Genomic DNA, 21,097 nt, shown 5'->3' with positions numbered 1-21,097 from the left:
CCCTTCAAATTCTGACACTACTACATCCTTCCCTTCTAACTTTGACAATTCCACATCCTTCCCTTCAAACTTTGACACTACTACATCCTTCCCTTCAAACTTTGACACTACTGCATCCTTCCCTTCAAATTTTGTCAATACTACATCCTTCCCTTCAAACTTTGACACTACTACATCCTTCAATTCAAACTTTGACACTACTACATCCTTCCCTTCAAACTTTGACGCTACTACATCCTTCCCTTAAAATTTTGACACTACTACTACATCCTTCCCTTCAAACTTTGACTCTACTGCATCCTTACCTTCAAACACTGACACTAGTGCTTCCTTCATTTCAAAGTGTGTCACTACTACATCCTTCCCTTCAAACGTTGACACTACTACATCCTTCCCTTCAAACTTTCACGTTACTACATCCTTCCCTTCAAACTTTGACACTTCTACATCCTTCCCATCAAATTTTGACACTACTGCATCCTTCGATTCAAACTGTATCACTACTACAACCTTCCCTTCAAACTTTGACACTACTACGTTCTTCCCTTCAAACTTTGGCAGTACTACATCCTTCCCTTTAAACTGTGTCACTATTACAACCTACCCTTCAATCTGTGTCACTACAACAACCTTCCCTTCAAACTTTGACACTACTACATCCTTCCCTTCAAGCTTTGACACTACTACATCCTTCCCTTCAAACTTTGACGCTACTACATCCTTCCCTTCAAATTGTGTCACTACTACATCCTTCCCTTCAAAGTGTGTCACTACTACATCCTTCCCTTCAAACTTTGACACTACTACATCTTTCCCTTCAAACTTTGACACTACTACATCCTTCCCTTCAAACTTTGACACTAGTACATCCTTCCCATCAAACTGTGACGTTACCACAAGCTTCCCCTCAACCTGCGACACTACTGCAGCCTTCTCTTCAAACTCTGACAATACTACAACCTTACCTTCAAATTGTGACACTACTTTAGCCTTCCCTTCAAACTGTGACCCCACTACACCCTTCACTTCAAATTCTGACACCACTACTCCCTTCTCTTCAAACTATGGCACTACCACTACACCCTTCCCTTCAAACTGTGATACTACTTCAGCCTTCCCTTCAAACTGTGTCACTACTTTAGCCTTCCCTTCAAACTGTGTCACTACTTTAGCATTCCCTTCAAACTCTTACACTACTTCAGCCTTCCCTTCAAATTGTGACACTGCTTCAGCCTTCCCTTCAAACTGTGACACTGCTTCAGCCTTCCCTTCAAACTGTTTCACTTCTTTAGTGCTCCCTTCAAACTCTGACACTACTTCAGCCTTCCCTTCAAACTCTGACACTACTTCCGCCTTCCCTTCAAACTCTGACACTACTTCAGCCTTCCCTTCAAATTGTGACAGTACTTCAGCCTTCCCTTCTAAGTGTGACACCACTACAGCCTTCCCTTCTAAGTGTGACACCACTACAGCCTTCCCTTCATAATGTGACCCTACTTCAGCCTTCCCTTCAAACTGTGACAGTACTTCAGCCTTCCCTTCAAACTGTACACCCTATCCCACTACCTGCAACATCACTACACCCTTCCCTTCAACCTGTGAGAGATGTAAGCCCATCCTCACTACCTGTGATATCCCTACACTCTTCCCATTCTTTTGTAATTCAACTACACCCTTCCCTTCCTTTTGTAATTCAACTACACCCTTCCCATGAAACTCTGACACCACCTGTGACATCACTACACCCTTCCCTTCAAACTGTAACCCAACTACACCCTTCCCTTCAAACTGTGACACAAGTACGCCCTTCCCAATTGCGTGTGATATAACTACACCCTTCCCATTACTTGTAACATCACTACTACCTTCCCCACTACCTGTAACATACTACAATCTCCCCACTGTCTTAACATCACTACAACCTCTCCACTACCTTTAACACTACTGTTCTCTTATCTACTACTTGTAAAACAACTATCATTCCCAACTTCCTGTTGGGAATGATAGTTCCCAACTTCCTGTTGGGAATGCTAACAATGCCACTACATTCTTTCCCACTTCTTGGGGTACCATTATAACCCTCCTTTCTACCTGTGACGCCACTACACACTTCTTCACTTGCTGAAACGCCATGTAACTTTCTTCCGAAACGTCAGTACATCCATTGTCATGTCTCCTTGAACTGTGCACATTTATTTTATTGTCTATAGTAAACAAGTAGCCATAGTGCAATTACTAGTGATAGTCTGGTGCTACTTTATTTTATCTTATTAGTTTATATCTAGTTAATACTTTAGTTCACTCTAGCTTAATACATAGTCAACACCAAATTCATTATGTTTATTAGTTACTACATTCTATTTGACCAGCATGCATTACCCATATACTTGTCCAAACATCCCCCTATTACAGATATCAGTACTAGAACTCACCACATTATACATGATATCAAGAATTACCATTTAACCTAAATGTTGAATGATCACGTCGACCCGGATCTAAACCTATATAATCTAACTCCCAATCATTTTTTTTTTTGAAAAGTAACTGCCTCTATTACACAGCAACGCAAGCCATCAATGTCTTAAATACTGCTATAAGTTTAACAGTTCTTAACTACTACATCAGGTCCTTAAGCAAACACTACGATGACCTCCTGGCACTCCTTGATTCCCTAAAGACATCTATCTCCTGTATTATTCTCACTGAAACCTGGCTTAAGTAGGACACAATAGATATCTACTCACTACCAGGATACACAACAATCCACAACTGCAGACCATACCAAGTTGGGGGAGGTCTTGCAATCTATTACTCTAATGAACTATCTTGTTTTAACACCACTTGCTGTAGTGATGAATATGGAGAATATATTTTTGCTAATTTTACTGTAAAAAATCTTAAGACTCGTGTAACAATCGGTGCCATTTACCGGATGCTTCATACAAACATCCCAAATTTCAGTGCCAAATTTCTGAAGCCAGTTTGGCTTCAGAAAATATAAAAGCACAAATGATGCAATTGTAAAACTGATAGATTTGTTTTACACAGCACTGGAAAATAAGGAATATCTATTAGGAATTTTTATTGACTTAAGGAAAGCTTTTGACACAGTTGACCACGGGATCCTACTCCACAAACTTGACCATTATGATATAAGAGGCCATGCACTTGTATATTTCAAATTCTGTCTTACTAAGAGGTATCAGTAAGTCACCATTAAAAACAAAACCTCATCAACACAATCACTTGATACAGGAGTGCCACAGGGAAGTGTCCTTGGTCCCCTGCTCTTCCTCTTACACATCAATGATTCTCCCAACGTATCACAACACCTGTAACCAATTCTTTTTGCTGACTACACGACTTATCTCATTTCCCAACCAAATCTTGCCACACTCAACACCATTGTTAACGAGGAGCGACTAAAAATATCTACGCTTAACACTGACAAAACCTTTATATTTTGTTTGGTAACATTAAGATCGACAACACTCTTATTGCCAAACATAATGAGGTCAAATTCCTGGGCCTACACCTCGACAGCAACCTGAAATTCAGCACCCATATCCAACATATAACAAAAAAAGTATCCGAAACGGTTGGGATCCTCTCCAAGATACGTTACTACATGCCACAATCAGCTCTACTCTATACTATTCACTCATCTATCTCTATCTCACCTATACTATTTGTGCCTGGGGATCAACAGCAGCAACACACCTAAAGCCAATAATAACCCAACAAAATGCTGCAGTAAGAATAATCACACAATCCAATCCAATCCCTCACTCTTCAAAGATTTAAACTTACTGTTCAGAACATCCACACTTACTTCTGTGCAACGTACATTTACAGAATCGTAAATTCCAATATTGACCCTGAACTAAAACACTTTCTTGATAGTTGTGACAGGACCCACAGAAGCAACACCAGGCACAAAATCTCTGTGATATTCCACATGTGCAGCTAAACCTATACAAAAATTCAATGTACATAAAGGGACCTATAATCTGGAACACCATACTTAAAAACTCTGGAACGGCAGACACAACCATCACTTTCAAAACTACCATTAAAAAACATCTTATCTCCCTGACACACCCCACCATCAACTAACTACACAAAAATCACCAATTCTACTACTTGTATTATACACACACAAAAAAAACTAGACCTACTCTCGATATCTGTGATTCCCCACAATTTACACTCACACTCACCCAAATGACTGTAAACATAAAATTAGGTAATAAAGCTATTACCGATGAATCTTAAACTAGTCATAAGGTTGCCTGCAATACTCCAGTATAGGAGCTATAGAAACTATGTATCATGTCTAGACAAAACCATTCTCACTGCTAAATTTATAAGCTGTAATGCAGTTATTATTATTAGTCTGCTCAAAAATGCCTAGTCATGCTAGGCATGATAGTAGCCCTCTCTGTAATTAGTATTTTATAATATGTAAACCACACATTGTAACCAATATTTTAAAATAATAATAATAACAATAATGATAATGATAATAATAATAATAATAATAATAATAATAATAATAATAATAATAACATTATTATTATTATTATCATTATTATTATTATAATCATCATCATCATCATCGTCATCATCATCACCATCAGTTTAATCGCTGAAGCGCTACTGTAAGGAATGTGCAAAAGTAAGAATGAGCAAAGGGTAAGTGTTGATAAGGGGTAGGGGAGTGTGAAGGTAGGGGTTAATGGAGGTAGGGAAGAGTGGAAAAATAAATTTAAAATCAAAGTTGGTACAATAGGTTAGTTTCTGTTGGAAAATAGTCAGAGAGAGAGAGAGAGAAAGAGAGAGAGAGAGAGAGAGAGAGAGAGAGAGAGAGAGAGAGAGAGAGAGAGAGAGAGAGAGAGAGAGAGAGAGTCAGCATCAAAGATGGAACTTCAAGCAAGGGAGTCACTTAGTGTTGGGGCCCCAGCGAACTTAGCGCTCCTCCTGTGAATGGAATAATAATTATAAAGTTGAAGTTATTACCTCTGTCACAGTTTTCAACAGCAGCACATTTGTACACACATAAAAAACAAAGGTGTATATAGCACAATTAAAGTACAGGATAAGTACAGAACTCATTATTTAAGTTGAGAAATTTTCAAGATTGTAAATTTGTTCAACACTAGTACTGTACGTGGTACACTGTACAATGAAAAGTACTATTTAAATAATTTAGCAGTCAGAACAGGTCGTCAAAATAATTAAAAAATATCCAATATATTTCTGAAAATATTTTATGTTATACTAAGAAAAAAGAGAGGTATAATTACCTATATTTTTATTGACTATATTCCATCGTGAAGATGGAATATGACGCTGTGGTGTAAAGTGATGCAGGAACTGACATGTGAGCAGTGATATGTCTAGTAGAGAAAGTTTTATCATATAGGTCATGTAAACATAGTTAGGCTTTGTAAACATAGACAGATTAAACAAGTAGATCAGTTTGTGACTTGAAAAAGCCCACTATGTGTGCGAAACGTTGTTAAGGAAGGATCTCATTGTACTGTATTTGTGTATTTTTCCATCGTGTAGTCACTTTATATCATTTCTCTCCCTACATAAGTCTTAAAAACAGTTGTTTTATTTATACACATAATTAGGTACTATAGACACTAGAAGGCCTTATTAAGAGAAGTAGGATTTTCAGACGTAAGTACTTCAAATGGACTTACTGAAAAATTACGTATGTGATATATGTCAATCTTTTACTGACAACGTTTTACCCACGCAGTGGGCAGAAAACATATATGTGTAGGGAGCGTATGAAGGTGAGGAATCAGGTTTGGTGCGTTAATATAAGCTGGATTTGATAGGGATCCTCTCAGCACAGACAGGAAGGCCTACTGTTTTGCTCCATTTTTTTGGTTTCAAGAGGCTCTACTATATTGCAGTGCCTGTGGTAAAATTATTTGATGTACTGTTGAGAGATGATTCCAAGATCCTGCGTCTATGGGTATATTCTTCTTTACCAATGAATCATTCGTACTTGTAATTGGTCAAAATGTTGTCGTAGTTTCTGTGCGAAACACAAGCGTTTTTCATATGATTTATTGGACTGGCTCATTGTTCAAAAATGTGTAAGAATGTCTCTTGATGTTTTCGCCCAAGCATATATTTTTCATCTTAGTCAAGGCACTAGCGGATAATTATAAATTAGTGTTGAAAAGAATATTGGAGATTTATTTAACAAGACAAGTGTTAGGGAAGAAAATGTATATTCTTTCACCGGTGACTTATCTAGGCGAGTTGAAATGACGAAGATAATGAAGCTAAGAAAAAATTTGTTCACGAAAAAAAAACATTCTTCTACAAGGAATTCACTACTTCAGATATGGAAAACCTTCTGGCTTCAAGATGTTCCGTGTATAGGTTTTGTCAGCACAGCACTTAACTGGTAGGTCAAAAGTCTGTTTAAAGAATTTCACAAGAGAAATAATTAAAATCTACACATAGCTCAATGAAATTTGTAAAGTCGCGGGCTGTAACATAGAAATTGAGGGACTCATCAATAGGGATATCACTGCATCGCTAAAAACTAAACCTAACTACGGCTTCCAGAAAAACTTTCGTCAAGGCTTCATTACTGCGTCACTCTCCAAACATAGCTCTCTAGTCCTACCTCGTAGGTACATCATTACCATCAAAGATCTAGTAAAACATGCTAACATCAATCTCCACTGCCGACAAATGAGGTAGTATCGTCATCTTGAATACTGTTTAATCTATTCAAAGACCTGGACATCTACGAGCTTCTCACAATTAAACAAGTTAACATCCTAACAAAAATATTCCTATGCCAAACTTGCCACATCCTATACAGCTTGTAACAAAGGAATAAACTTCCACACACCATTCCCAGCAGCTCGAATGTACGACCTTCCGAAGAGCTACAAACCAGGAAATCCAGAGACCGATCTCATCTCTAATATGCAGCGCCAAGCACCATTCGTTAATCACGTGTAAAACACTGATGATCTTTGCTGCATCTGGAGCATTAACATCAGAAACAAGAAATTTAACATTGTAGATGTAACATTTATTAAATTACTCACAGCACAAGTCAGCAAAAGAAAACTGATGACACCCTCGACCTTCCTGTTCCTGTTTGCCCACGACTTTGCAGCTCTCACTGACTTAACTGGTTTTAATTGCTTTACTTTTGAAAATTCTTTCAACATACTTTCGGCTTACCAATGGGTTCCCCATTAAGTGCTGTGCTAGCAAACCTATAAATCGAACTTCGGTCACCTAACTCAGTTATGTTGACCGCATATTCATCATAACTCCCAGAATATTTGACAAATTTGGACATACAACACAAGCCCAAAGTTCAACCAGTTCGAGATCTCTGTTCAGTTCTTAGCTGCAGAGGAAGTCGACAACGCCCTCCTTTCCCTGATATTCTACTCTGCAAATCTTACAACGAGCTATATTTCAATGCCTGCCACATACCTACCATCCAGTGAGATCTCCACTTCTTTTCGCACCATGACACCAAAACTAAACTTGTTGTCATCAAAGGCTTCGTTCTGCATGCTCTATCTGTAGCAGTGAATTTCTACAAAAGTGCTCGTTGCTTGAATAAATCATATCTAAACTTCACTATTCTAGTCATTTCATCAAAGATTCGCCTAGAAGAATAGCAAACAAATTATACATTTCCCTCCTTAACAACTCTCTTGCTAAACACATCTCCAGCATTCTCTCCAGCACCAAATTCCAAGTAGCCGCCCCTACCTCTTCTACGATCTCGAACTTCGCCAGTAAAGAACTCAGCCAACAAGTCCAAAACACGGCAGGAACATACACATTCCTTACAGTGACTGTGACCAACTATCCTTCGGCGAAAAGTCAAAAGAACTTTATTTACGCGTTTCTGAACTCAAATACACCAGCAAAATAGACTACATGAACGAAACCTGTGATTTACACAACAATCCCCTATAATCTCTTGATCAGTTACAAGGACGCGAAACTTATTGTGAGTACGTTTAATAATGGTATACATACCCACAAGTATACAAGAAAGGCACATGTGCACCAGATAGGTATCTTTATTCCGTATGCAAAGTAAAAGGACACAAATGCAATTCTATCAACATTATTACAATCTTTATTCCGAAACGTTTCACTTACATAGCAGGTTTCTTCAGACGAACACAGAGGTTTCAAATATGGAAACAGCAGCAGTGGCAAGGTAAAGATGTTGTGATCAGCCCAACAACCTTGAAAAAGTAGTATGAGGTGGTCAGTCCCTCAGCCTGAAATGTGTTCAGTTTTAAGACTATTCGACAGTTCCATTTGCAGAGTCGAAGATGGTGTAGATATTGTTCGCAGGTGTAGTGAAGAGTTGAAGAGGAAATGGGGATATTCTCCTTTTCCTTGAATCAAGCCAGACTACCATCATTTCTGTAAGTATTTTATGAAAACTTCAGGCTACTGACCCCGGAATATCCCACACGGATATGGAGATTATTAATATAATGTTGCAAACCAGTAGTGGTTGCAGGGGTCGAGTAACAGCTCCTGGCCCTGCCAGGAGCTGTTACACACACACACACACACACACACACACACACACACACACACACACAGCTCCTGGTCCTTCCAGGAGCTGTGTGTGTGTGTACTCACCTAGTTGTGCTCACCTAGTTGAGGTCGCGGGGGTCGAGTCCGAGCTCCTGGCCCCGCCTCTTCGCTGATCGCTACTAGGATACTCTCCCTGAACCGTGAGCTTTATCATACCTCTGCTTAAAGCTATGTATGGATCCTGCCTTCACTACATCGCTTCCCAAACTATTCCACTTACTGACTACTCTGTGGCTGAAGAAATACTTCCTAACATCCCTCTGATTCATCTGTGTCTTCAACTTCCAACTGTGTCCCCTTGTTACTGTGTCCAATCTCTGGAACATCCTGTCTTTGTCCTCCTTGTCAATTCCTCTCAGTATTTTGTATGTCGTTATCATGTCCCCCCTATCTCTCCTGTCCTCAAGTGTCGTCAGGTTGATTTCCCTTAACCTCTCCTCGTAGGACATACCTCTTAGCTCTGGGACTAGTCTTGTTGCAAACCTTTGCACTTTCTCTAGTTTCTTTACGTGCTTGGCTAGGTGTGGGTTCCAAACTGGTGCCGCATACTCCAATATGGGCCTAACGTACACGGTGTACAGGGTCCTGAACGATTCCTTATTAAGATGTCGGAATGCTGTTCTGAGGTTTGCTAGGTGCCCATATGCTGCAGCAGTTATTTGGTTGATGTGCGCTTCAGGAGATGTGCCTGGTGTTATACTCACCCCAAGATCTTTTTCCTTGAGTGAGGTTTGTAGTCTCTGACCCCCTAGACTGTACTCCGTCTGCGGTCTTCTTTGCCCTTCCCCAATCTTCATGACTTTGCACTTGGTGGGATTGAACTCCAGGAGCCAATTGCTGGACCAGGTCTGCAGCCTATCCAGATCCCTTTGTAGTTCTGCCTGGTCTTCGATCGAGTGAATTCTTCTCATCAACTTCACGTCATCTGCAAACAGGGACACCTCAGAGTCTATTCCTTCCGTCATGTCGTTCACAAATACCAGAAACAGCACTGGTCCTAGGACTGACCCCTGTGGGACCCCACCCGTCACAGGTGCCCACTCTGACACCTCGCCACGTACCATGACTCGCTTCTGTCTTCCTGACAAGTATTCCCTGATCCATTGTAGTGCCTTCCCTGTTATCCCTGCTTGGTCCTCCAGTTTTTGCACCAATCTCTTGTGTAGAACTATGTCAAACCCCTTCTTGCAGTCCAAGAATATGCAATCCACCCACCCCTCTCTCTCTTGTCTTACTGCTGTCACCATGTCATAGAACTCCAGTAGGTTTGTGACACAGGATTTCCCATCCCTGAAACCATGTTGGCTGCTGTTGATGAGATCATTCCTTTCTAGGTGTTCCACCACTCTTCTCCTGATAATCTTCTCCATGACTTTGCATACTACACATGTCAGTGACACTGGTCTGTAGTTTAGTGCTTCATGTCTATCTCCTTTTTTAAAGATTGGGACTACATTTGCTGTCTTCCATGCATCAGGCAATCTCCCTGTTTCGATAGATGTATTGAATATTGTTGTTAGGGGTACACATAGGGCCTCTGCTCCCTCTCTCAATACCCATGGGGAGATGTTATCTGGCCCCATTGCCTTTGAGGTATCTAGCTCACTCAGAAGCCTCTTCACTTCTTCCTCGGTTGTGTGCACTGTGTCCAGCACATGGTGGTGTGCCCCACCTCTCCGTCTTTCTGGAGCCCCTTCTGTCTCCTCTGTGAACACTTCTTTGAATCTCTTGTTGAGTTCCTCACATACTTCACGGTCATTTCTTGTTGTCTCTCCTCCTTCCTTCCTTAGCCTGATTACCTGGTCCTTGACTGTTGTTTTCCTCCTGATGTGGCTGTACAACAGTTTCGGATCAGATTTGGCTTTGGTTGCTATGTCATTTTCATATTGTCTTTGGGCCTCCCTTCTTATCTGTGCATATTCGTTTCTGGCTCTACGACTGCTCTCCTTATTCTCCTGGGTGCTTTGCCTTCTATATTTCTTCCATTCCCTAGTACACTTAGTTTTTGCCTCCCTGCACCTTTGGGTAAACCATGGGCTCATCCTGGCTTTTTCATTATTCCTGTTACCCTTGGGTACAAACCTCTCCTCAGCCTCCTTGCATTTTGTTGCTACATATTCCATCATCTCATTAACTGGCTTCCCTGCCAGTTCTCTGTCCCACTGAACCCCGTTCAGGAAGTTCCTGATTCCTGTGTAGTCCCCTTTCTTGAAGTTTGGCTTCATTCGTCCTGGCCTTCCTCCTTCTCCCTCCACTTATAGCTATACTGTGTATTCGAAGCTTAAAAACCACATGGTCACTGGCCCCAAGGGGTCTTTCATATGTGATGTCCTCGATATCTGCACTACTCAAGGTAAATACTAAGTCCAGTCTTGCTGGTTCATCCTCTCCTCTCTCTCTTGTAGAGTCCCTTACGTGTTGGTACATGAAGCTTTCCAGTACCACCTCCATCATCTTAGCCCTCAACGTATCTTGGCCCCCATGCGGGTCCAAGTTCTCCCAATCGTTCTCCTTGTGGTTAAAGTCACACATGATGAGGAGCTTTGCCCTGCATGCATGAGCTCTTCTGGCCTCTGTAGCCAGTGTGTCAACCATCGCTCTATTGCTCTCGTCGTACTCTTGCCTTGGCCTCCTGCTGTTCTGTGGTGGGTTATACATCACTGCTATTACCACCTTGGGACCTCCAGAGTGAAGCGTTCCCGCTATGTAATCACTTTCTTCTCCGCTGTCTCCTCTCTCCAGCTCATCAAAACTCCAGCGATTTTTGATCAGCAATGCCACTCCTCCACCCCCCCCCCCCCGTTCCCTCTGTCTTTCCTCAGGATTTGGTATCCCATTGGAAAGATGGCATCTGTTATCATACCTATAAGATTGGTTTCTGTAAGAGCTATGATGTCCAGTGATGCCTCTTTGACTCTTTCATGCCACTCCTCCCACTTATTTGTTATTCCATCAGCGTTTGTGTACCATACCTTCAGTTTCCTTTCCAACACTGTGGTTTGGGGAGCCTGTGAGGGTGGGAGACCTGGTAGCATACTGTGGGATTCTACAGCTCGGTGTTGCGTGGAGGCTGTGGGTATGGGTTGTAGTGTGTGTGTGTGTGTGTGTGTGTGTGTGTGTGTGTGTGTGTGTGTGTGTGTGTGTGTGTGTGTGTGTGTGTGTGTGTGTGTGTGTTTAAATAAAAAAAGGCACAATACAGTGACTGGAGAGACACGCAGATAACCCGCTCATAGAGGAGAGGAGCTTACGACGACGTTTCGGTCCGACTTGGACCATTTACAAAGTCACACTAACAAAAAGCAGAGCAGGAAGGGTATATATAGGCAGGACGTAGTATTAGTAGTAGTAGTAGTAGTAGTGGAAGTGGACTACTACTGCTACTACTACCACTTCCTGCCTATATATACCCTTCCTGCTCTCCTATTCGTTAGAGTGACTTTGTATATGGGACAAGTCGGACTAAAACGTAGTCGTAAGCTCCTCTCTTCTATGTGCAGGTTATTTGTTTGTGCGTTTGTACTCACCTAATTATGGTTGCAGGGGTCGAGACTCAGCTCCTGTCGCCACCTCTTCACTGACCGCTGCTAGGTTCTCCCTCTCCCTGCTCCATAAGCTTTATCATACCTCGTCTTAAAACTATGTATGGTTCCTGCCTCCACTACACCGCTTGCCAGACTATTCCACTTCCTAACTACCCTATAACTGAAGAAATACTTCCTAGCATCCCTTTGACTCATCTGAGTCTTCAGCTTCCAATTGTAACCCTTGTTTCTGTGTCCCATCTCTGGAACATCCTGTCTCTGTCCACCTTATCGTATGTATAATGTTCGCCAAGACCGTAATACTTGCATGGGTCTCAATCTTGCGATGACCCGTCTCTGGCTCCCGATGGAGAAAGGTTTCTACAATGATGCGACGTATGCTGCTCAAGCACTCCTCTGGTCATTTCAACTGGCGCATTTCATAAGCGACAACACCATGTGTACTCTTAACTGTGGACACTAGCGAGGAGGAGGATATGTCGTTTTCACGGGTAACAGCTTGTCTGGTTCGTTGACTCCATGGTACACTAGTGTGGCCGCAGTCATCTCTTGGTCCTCTTCGGGAGGGAATATCAGTCCTAGTTGCCTGCGGAGTGTCTCAGTAACTTCGCACACTAGAAGATAGTGTGTTAGGAGCCGCTGGACAACGTGCTGGCAGTACTGGCACATCTCCTCCTCAGCCTTGTCTACCATCATCTTGGCTGTGGGAAAGCCCAAACGAAGCCGATGGATGGCGGTACACTACGCACTGGACCAGTTTCTATCATATGGAGGGGTTCTCCCTGTGTCGCTGCTCGGTACCACTGTTGAGATGGGGTATCACCTAAGACCTTCACCATAAGTTTCATGGCTCTGGAAGCCACCAGTTTGGCCTGTCATAGGCTGATGGGGACAGTAATCCCAACATGTGGATAGTCTGTGGTTGCCTTTTTCTGCATCATCTGCCGCCTCATTTCCCCGGATGCCAGCATGGCTGCGAATCCAGTTCAATGTCGATCTGTTACCCTGAACTTCTAAGGCTGTCCTTATGCTCAGGATCGATGTGATGAGGTGAACATTGTCCCGTGGTTGAGGATGGGAGAGGGCATTGATTGCAGAGGTGGAATCAACATGTATGACAGGTCGGAGTCGATGTCGTAGGGCATGTGACAATGCCTGCTGCATCACCATCAGCTCAGCTTGAAGGATCGTGCAGTGGTCAGGGAGTCGCCAGCCTTGTGTGTGACCATTGTGGTACAGTACAGCTGCTGCTCTCTTCCTGTCAGGGTCGACAGAACCATCTGTGAAATACACAGCACATGCACCTCCCTCTGCCAGTGCCATGCTTGTCTCAGCATGATTGCTGAGGGTGTCTTGACTGCAGAGACGCTTAGAGATGGGTAGTTGCATGACGCAAACATAGGCTGGATCTGGGCGCCAGGGAGGTGGTTGATGGTACCCAGCAACAGGAACGTCACAACTCAGCCAAGGAAGGAAGCCGGGCCTCAGATATGAGACACACTGTGTTGATCCAGATGGGGGCCCCAAACATAGTTCTTATCGCCTGGTTTTGTACGACCTCCACCCTTTGCCTGCTCTGCGGGAAAAGATGAGCTAACGCTGGTGCACCGTAGTCAATGAGCGAGCGTATAGCTTGTATATAGTACAAGCGAAGTACATCTTTGCTCGCCCCCACACGGTGCCTCGTCATGGCTCTAATGGCGTTGAGTCTGAGTAGAGCACAGGTAGGAGCCTGTCCACTCAAGTTCTCTATCCTGAATACGTAATCTATTCACAGGAACATCATTGCAAGAGATTTCTCGGCCGAGATCTTGAGGCCTAGTTCCTTGCAAGACTGCATAATTAGGTCCAAAGTTTTCTGGGACTGTCGCTCCAAATTGCCTTTCCTATTCACTACGAGAGCAAGATCATTGGCATAGCTGAGGAGCTGCATACAACTAAGAAAGGAAAAGCTCACAAGTTCCTGCATAAGGACGTTAAACAGGGTAGGACTGAGCACACCTCCTTGTGGCGTGCCGTTTTCCAGGGTTTTAAAGGAAGAGTAGTTTCCCTGAAAGCTGACACAGGCCTGCCTGTCCCTAAGGTAGGGCTCTATCCAGGCCAGGAGGCGTCCTTTGATTCCCTTCCGAGCTAGTATTGCTAGAATTGCTGAGGGGCTGGCTAGCTCAAATGCCTTCTCAAGGTCGAGGTAGACGACGATACTAGGTTTTTTGTTACTATCAGTAATCTGGCTTAGTAGGGTGGTTATGCACTCTGCTGTACCCACCCCTTTGGTAAAGCCAAATATGTGATGATGAGGGGGTCCACGTTTCCATAGGAGGCGGTTTAACACCATCCTCTAAGCAGTCTTTGCTAAACAGCTGGCCAGTGATATGGGTCTCATACTGCCTGGGTCCTTGGGCTTTGGAATTGGTACATTGATAGCCTTCTTCCAAGCTTCAGGGACTGTCCCGGACCTCCACGACTTGTTTATGACATCTAGTATGGCCTCCCATCCACTTTGCCCAGCCCGTGCAATCATGGAGTACGTAACACCATCGATGCCCGGGGCAGTGTCACCTTTGTTCTTAATGGCACGTCGGAGTTCCATGTCCGTGAGGTCTTCCTCAGTCACATCTTATGACTCACATGCATCTTGTATCGTTAACTGGAGTTGTGGCAGGAGATCCGTCTGTATATTCCGGATGTCCTGTAGGCGCTGAGTCGAGGCTCCCTTGGAAGAGAAAAGCTCCACTAGTTTCTCAGCTTCCTGGGATGGGTTCGGGTGTGCTGGTGCCCTCGGCTTGCTCTTGCCAGTTGCTATGTTGAGCTTGACCCATTTCTCAGATAAGGTGGTGTGATACCCGTGTGTTGAGCACCACTCCAGCCATTTCTCAGTTTTTACTCTGAGAGACTCTGCGGGCATGCTGCACAATGGCTCTCAGAGTATTCCTGTTCTCTGTCGTAGGGCTACGCCTGTATAGCTTCCTAAAAGAGTTGATGCGGTGGTTCTGCTCCCACACCTGGTCGTTGTAGAACCACCAGTCTCTTTTGTGAGTGCGTCCTGCTGCGCAATTCTTTGGAATTGCGCACTCTGCTGCCTGGATGAGAACAGTGATTAGCTCCTGTTCAGCCATATCACAGTCTTCAGATAGAGTATGTGGACCACCAGTCATGAAGATAATCTTGGAACACCTTCCAGTTGGCCCTCTTTACGTCCCATCTAGGGGGCAGCACAACTGTGGGAGGCCTGCCACACCGCAGTTCTCTCATCAGCTAACCCAACTGAATGCCCAGGAATTCCCAACCCTCGAAGCCTCAACCAGGAGTCATGGTCAAGAACCTCCTGCGCCCCTACCTCAACGAAGAAACAGAAGCAAGAGGAACAGGAGGCGTCAACAGAGTACATCTGGTCAACGCGATCAGCAGGCGGCACTAAGCGAGCCCCCACCGGCTATAGCACGACAACGCAGCACAGCTGCTTTGCAAGGTCAACTGGCACCTCACCAGCCTATCCCGGCTACCCAACCTGGTATACGGCAACAGACCACGGTGCATACAATAAATAAATCCAACCCTCAGGAGTCCCTGCAGACCACAACAGCCCAGGTAATATCCACTGTTTTGAACCCAATGCCAAAGCAGGCCCTCACCAGGGAGGATCTCTTAGCACTCATCAAGGTGTTCACGGATCTTATTTGCAACACAATCAACTCCACGGAACAACAGAGCGTATTCTGGCAGATGGTCAATACGCTTCTGAGAGTGTGCTTACTGACCGAGGAGGAGACAGTAGATGCCATGAATTTGCAGGTTCTCAGAGCGTGCAGGGCTCAGTCTCCAGCTCAGTAAACAACAGTGATGGAATAACCTCGGTACCAAATCACACCCTCAAGGTCCTACAATGAAACATTCAGGGCCTCAGGGGCAAACAGCACCTGTTTCTGGAGGCAGTAATTCGGGATCGGGTTGACATCGTCTTGCTTCAAGAAACTCTGACTGTCCCGACTATCTGCCCAAGACTACCCGGTTTTGCTGGGTGTTTTCGGCACATGGACTTGGGCATTCACTGCACAAGCACAGCTGTATTTGTATCCGATACAATACCTCACGAGGTTATAGCCAATACTGTGGACTGTGGGGAGGATGTCATGGTACAGGCCATCCTTGCACATACCTGGGGCGCCCATTACCATAATAACATCTACAAGAACCCAAGACACGCCCTCGACATTGCAGAGCTCCTCGCGCTATCACGCACTGAGTGTATTATTATGGGTGGAGATTTCAACGCACATCACCCAATGCTGCACTCTCACTCAGCAACCATTGCTGCTGGCAGACACATAACAATGCTCCTACACGATATTCCAGAGGTAAAGTTGCTAAACAATGGAGACTCCACACACCTGTTGGGTGGCTGCCTCGACGTTACCTTTGGGTCAAGACAACTCGCAGCAGGAGCCACAATGGAAACTCATCCTCACCTTGTCAGTGACCACTTTGCAGTGATCACCACCTTCAACATCAACAGGACTCCCACAGTAGTGCTGCCCCCTAGATGGGACGCAAAGATTGCCAACTGGAAGGTGTTCCAGGATTATCTTCATGACTGGTGGTCCATATACACTATCTGAAGACTGTGATACGGCTGAACAGGAGCTAATCACTGTTCTCATCCAGGCAGTAGAGTGCGCAATTCCAAAGAAGTCTGCAGGACGCACTCACAAAAGAGACTGGTGGTTCTACAACGACCAGGTGAGGGAGCAGAACCACCGCATCAACTCTTTTAGGAAGCTATACAGGCGTAACCCTACGGCAGGGAACAGGAATACTCTGAGAGCCATTGTGCAGCATGCCCGCAGAGTCTCTCTCAGAGTAAAAACTGAGAAATGGCTGGAGTGGTGCTCAACATTCGGGTATCACACCACCTTATCTGAGATATGGGTCAAGCTCAACATAGCAACTGGCAAGAGCAAGCTGAGGCCACCAGCACACCCGAACCCATCTCACGAAGCTGAGAAACTAGTGGAGCTTTTCTCTTCCAAGGGAGCCTCGACTCAGCGCCTACAGGACATCCGGAATATACAGACGGATCTCCTGCCACAACACCAGTTAACGATACAAGCTGCATGTGAGTCATAAGATGTGACTGAGGAAGACCTCACGGACATGGAACTCCGACGTGCCATTAAGAACAAAGGTGACACTGCCCCGGGCATCGATGGTGTTACTTACTCCATGATTGCACGGGCTGGGCAGAGTGGATGGGAGGCCATACTAGATGTCATAAACAAGTCGTGGAGGTCCGGGACAGTCCCAGAAGCTTGGAAGAAGGTTATCAGTGTATCAATTCCAAAGCCCAAGGACAGGCAGTATGAGACCCATATCACTGGCCAGCTGTTCAGCCAAGACTGCTTAGAGGAAGGTGTTAAACCGCCTTCTATGGAAACGTGGACCCCCTCATTATCACATATTTGGCTTTACCAAAGGGGTGGGTACAGCAGAGTGCATAACCACCCTACTAAGCCAGATTGCTGATAGTAACAAAAAACCTAGTATCGTCGTCTACCTCGACATTGAGAAGGCATTTGAGCTAGCCAGCCCCACAGCAATTCTAGCAATACTAGCTCGGAAGGGAATCATAGGACGCCTCCTGGCCTGGATAGAGTCCTACCTTAGGGACAGGCAGGCCTGTGTCAGCTTTCAGGGAAACTACTCTTCCTTTAAAACCCTGGAAAACGGCACGCCACAAGGAGGTGTGCTCAGTCCTACCCTGTTTAACATCCTTATGCAGGAACTTGTGAGCTTTTCCTTTCTTAGTTGTATGCAGCTCCTCAGCTATGCCAATGATCTTGCTCTCGTAGTGAATAGGAAAGGCAATTTGGAGCGACAGTCCCAGAAAACTTTGGACCTAATTATGCAGTCTTGCAAGGAACTAGGCCTCAAGATCTCGGCCGAGAAATCTCTTGCAATGATGTTCAAGGGACCAGATCCTGTGAATAGATTACGTATTCAGGATAGAGAACTTGAGTGGACAGGCTCCTACCTGTGCTCTACTCAGACTCAACGCCATAAGAGCCATGACGAGGCACCGTGTGGGGGCGAGCAAAGATGTACTTCGCTTGTACTATATACAAGCTATACGCTCGCTCATTGACTACGGTGCACCAGCGTTAGCTCATCTTTTCCCGCAGAGCAGGCAAAGGGTGGAGGTCGTACAAAACCAGGCGATAAGAACTATGCTTGGGGCCCCCATCTGGACCAACAGAGTGTGTCTCAGATCTGAGGCCCGGCTTCCTTCCTAGGCTGACAGAGTAAGATACGTAAACGCCTGGAAAGTAGCCACGATTCTGTACCGGCAACAAGGTACCCCACTAAGGAGACGGATATTGATAACCATGGCACAAGATCCAACACTCTTCACGGACTACTCCTGGATTCGTTCGTTTTGTGCTGCTGGGCGGAAGCTGCTGCCTATACAACTACTCCTTGAGAAGAGTTGTGACGCTCGTGTTGCTGGGTACCATCAACCACCTCCCTGGCGCCCAGATCCAGCCTATGTTTGTGTCATGCAACTACCCATCTCTAAGCGTCTCTGCAATCAAGACACCCTCAGCAATCATGCTGAGACAAGCATGGCACTGGCAGAGGGAGGCATATGTGCAGTGTATTTCACAGATGGTTCTGTCGACCCTGACAGGAAGAGAGCAGCAGCTGTACTGTACCACAATGGTCACACACAAGGCTGGCGACTCCCTGACCACTGCACGATCCTTCAAGCTGAGCTGGTGGTGATTCAGCAGGCATTGTCACATGCCCTACGACATCGACTTCGTCCTGTCATACATGTTGATTCCACCTCTGCAATCAATGCCCTCTCTCATTCTCAACCACGGGACAATGTTCACCTCATCACATGGATCCTGAGCATAATGACAGCGTTAGAAGTTCAGGGTAAAAGATCGACATTGAACTGGATTCCCAGCCATGCTGGCATCCGGGGAAATGAGGCGGCAGATGATGCAAAAAAAGGCAACCACAGACTATCCACATGTTGGGATTACTGTCCCCATCAGCCTACGACAGGCCAAACTGGTGGCTTCCAGAGCCATGAAACTTATGGGGGAGGTCTTAGGTGATACCCCATCTCAACAGTGGTACCGAGCAGCGACACAGGGAGAACCACTCCATATGATAGAAGCTGGTCCAGAGCGCAGTGTACCGCCATCCATCGGCCTCGTTTGTCAGTATGTCAGTATCCAGGTCCACCTCCATATCCCTCTGAAAGAGTTTGTCACGTCACTCCATTTAAGGTGACAGGTGTAGATTACACTGGACCAATAATTTTAACCAAAACCGTTGACAAAGTTCCCATCAAGGTGTACATCTGTTTGTTCACTTGTGCTACGACTAGAGCAGTACATCTAGAAGTAGCCACTGACATGTCTGCTGAAACCTTTATCAAATTATTCAGAAGGTTTGCAGCTAGAAGGGCATGTCCCAGACTGATGATTTCAGACAATGCAACGAATTTTGTTGCTGGTGCTGCTTATATAAGCAAGATCTTTGATCAACCAGAAGTACAACAGATGCTGAATCAACACAGTTGTCGTTGGAGATACATTCCTCCTAAATCTCCATGGCACGGCGGATTTTATGAAAGAATGATCGGCATTGTAAAACGTTGTTTAAGGAAGACTCTTCATCGTCAGAGAATCGACTTAGAAGAATCCGTACAGTCGTGACTGAAATAGAAAATAGAGTCAACAACAGACCTCTAACTTTTGTTACCGATGATCTGGACAATTTAGAAGTGTTAAGTCCATCTCATTTACTTCATGGCAGAAGGCTCCAACCTGTTCCTCCTATGAATGATAAAGAAATCATAGAGGATCCTACTTATTTCGAACCTGAGCAACTCAGACATAAATTTAAACACCTTAATAAAGTGATTGAACGTTGGGAGAAATTTGGCGAGAAGACTATCTCACCTCATTGAGAGAACACTTATATGGAGCTGGTGTTCCTGAAAATCATAAGTCCTTAAGACCTGGTGACATAGTGATTATTGACACTGATGGTCCAAGGTCCCAATGGCCACTTGGAAAAATTATGACCATATATCCTGATGCAAATGGAATCATCAGGACAGTTGATATTTTAAGCAAAGGTGTAGTGAATAAGCGGACAATAAATAAACTGGTGCCGTTAGAATTACATAATGTTGAAAATAAAATTAGTGATTCTCCAGAAAACACAGACTAAAGCTGTTCAGAAAAGACAAGCAGCAGTGGTGGCGAGTGAGAAAACCAAATTAATGTTAAGTGATGAATAGTTCACCTGCAGCGAACCTCCGCCGCCCCTCAGTGTGGAGAAATTTTCTCCTGGAGGGGATATTCGCCCCCTTCAGCCCCTTTCAGCCCTGAGGGGCTCAGCCCTCTCAGAAGGGGCAACATCTTGTTTACTGCTACTGAAAGTAATTGATCCTAGATGCAATACGAGTATGTGATGTGGTCAAGCGACTGCCGCTCCATGCAAGAGTCCAGTGTTGCTAAGTGTAGTTTATTAAGAGACAGTCCATCTCTTACCTTAGCAAGACAATTAAGGAAAATCCTACTCCCACTTTATTACCATGGTAAAGATAGTGTACATTATTGTCTACGCTTACGACAGCAAGAATCAAGCATTCTGCTTTGCTTCATGGAAGAAGTTTTGCAAGGAAGCAAAAAGTACTAGGTCAGCTTTTCCTTTATGTTCTAGGGGCATTGCAATGGTGTAGGAGGCTGTGAGGTCAGATTGCTTTTCACCCTATTGAGAGTCACACTGATGCCAGGATAACCAACAAAGAACACTGATCCATGCGTTAGTGTGAATAAAGTGTCTCAAAAATCATGATAAACACTTACAGAGAAGTGTGATCAGCTTCTTTAGTGATAAGATTG

The sequence above is a fragment of the Cherax quadricarinatus genome, chromosome 25 (genome assembly GCF_038502225.1).
Source record: "Cherax quadricarinatus isolate ZL_2023a chromosome 25, ASM3850222v1, whole genome shotgun sequence".
NCBI classification, from domain to species: Eukaryota; Metazoa; Arthropoda; class Malacostraca; order Decapoda; family Parastacidae; genus Cherax; species Cherax quadricarinatus.
This window is presented reverse-complemented; position numbering follows the sequence as displayed.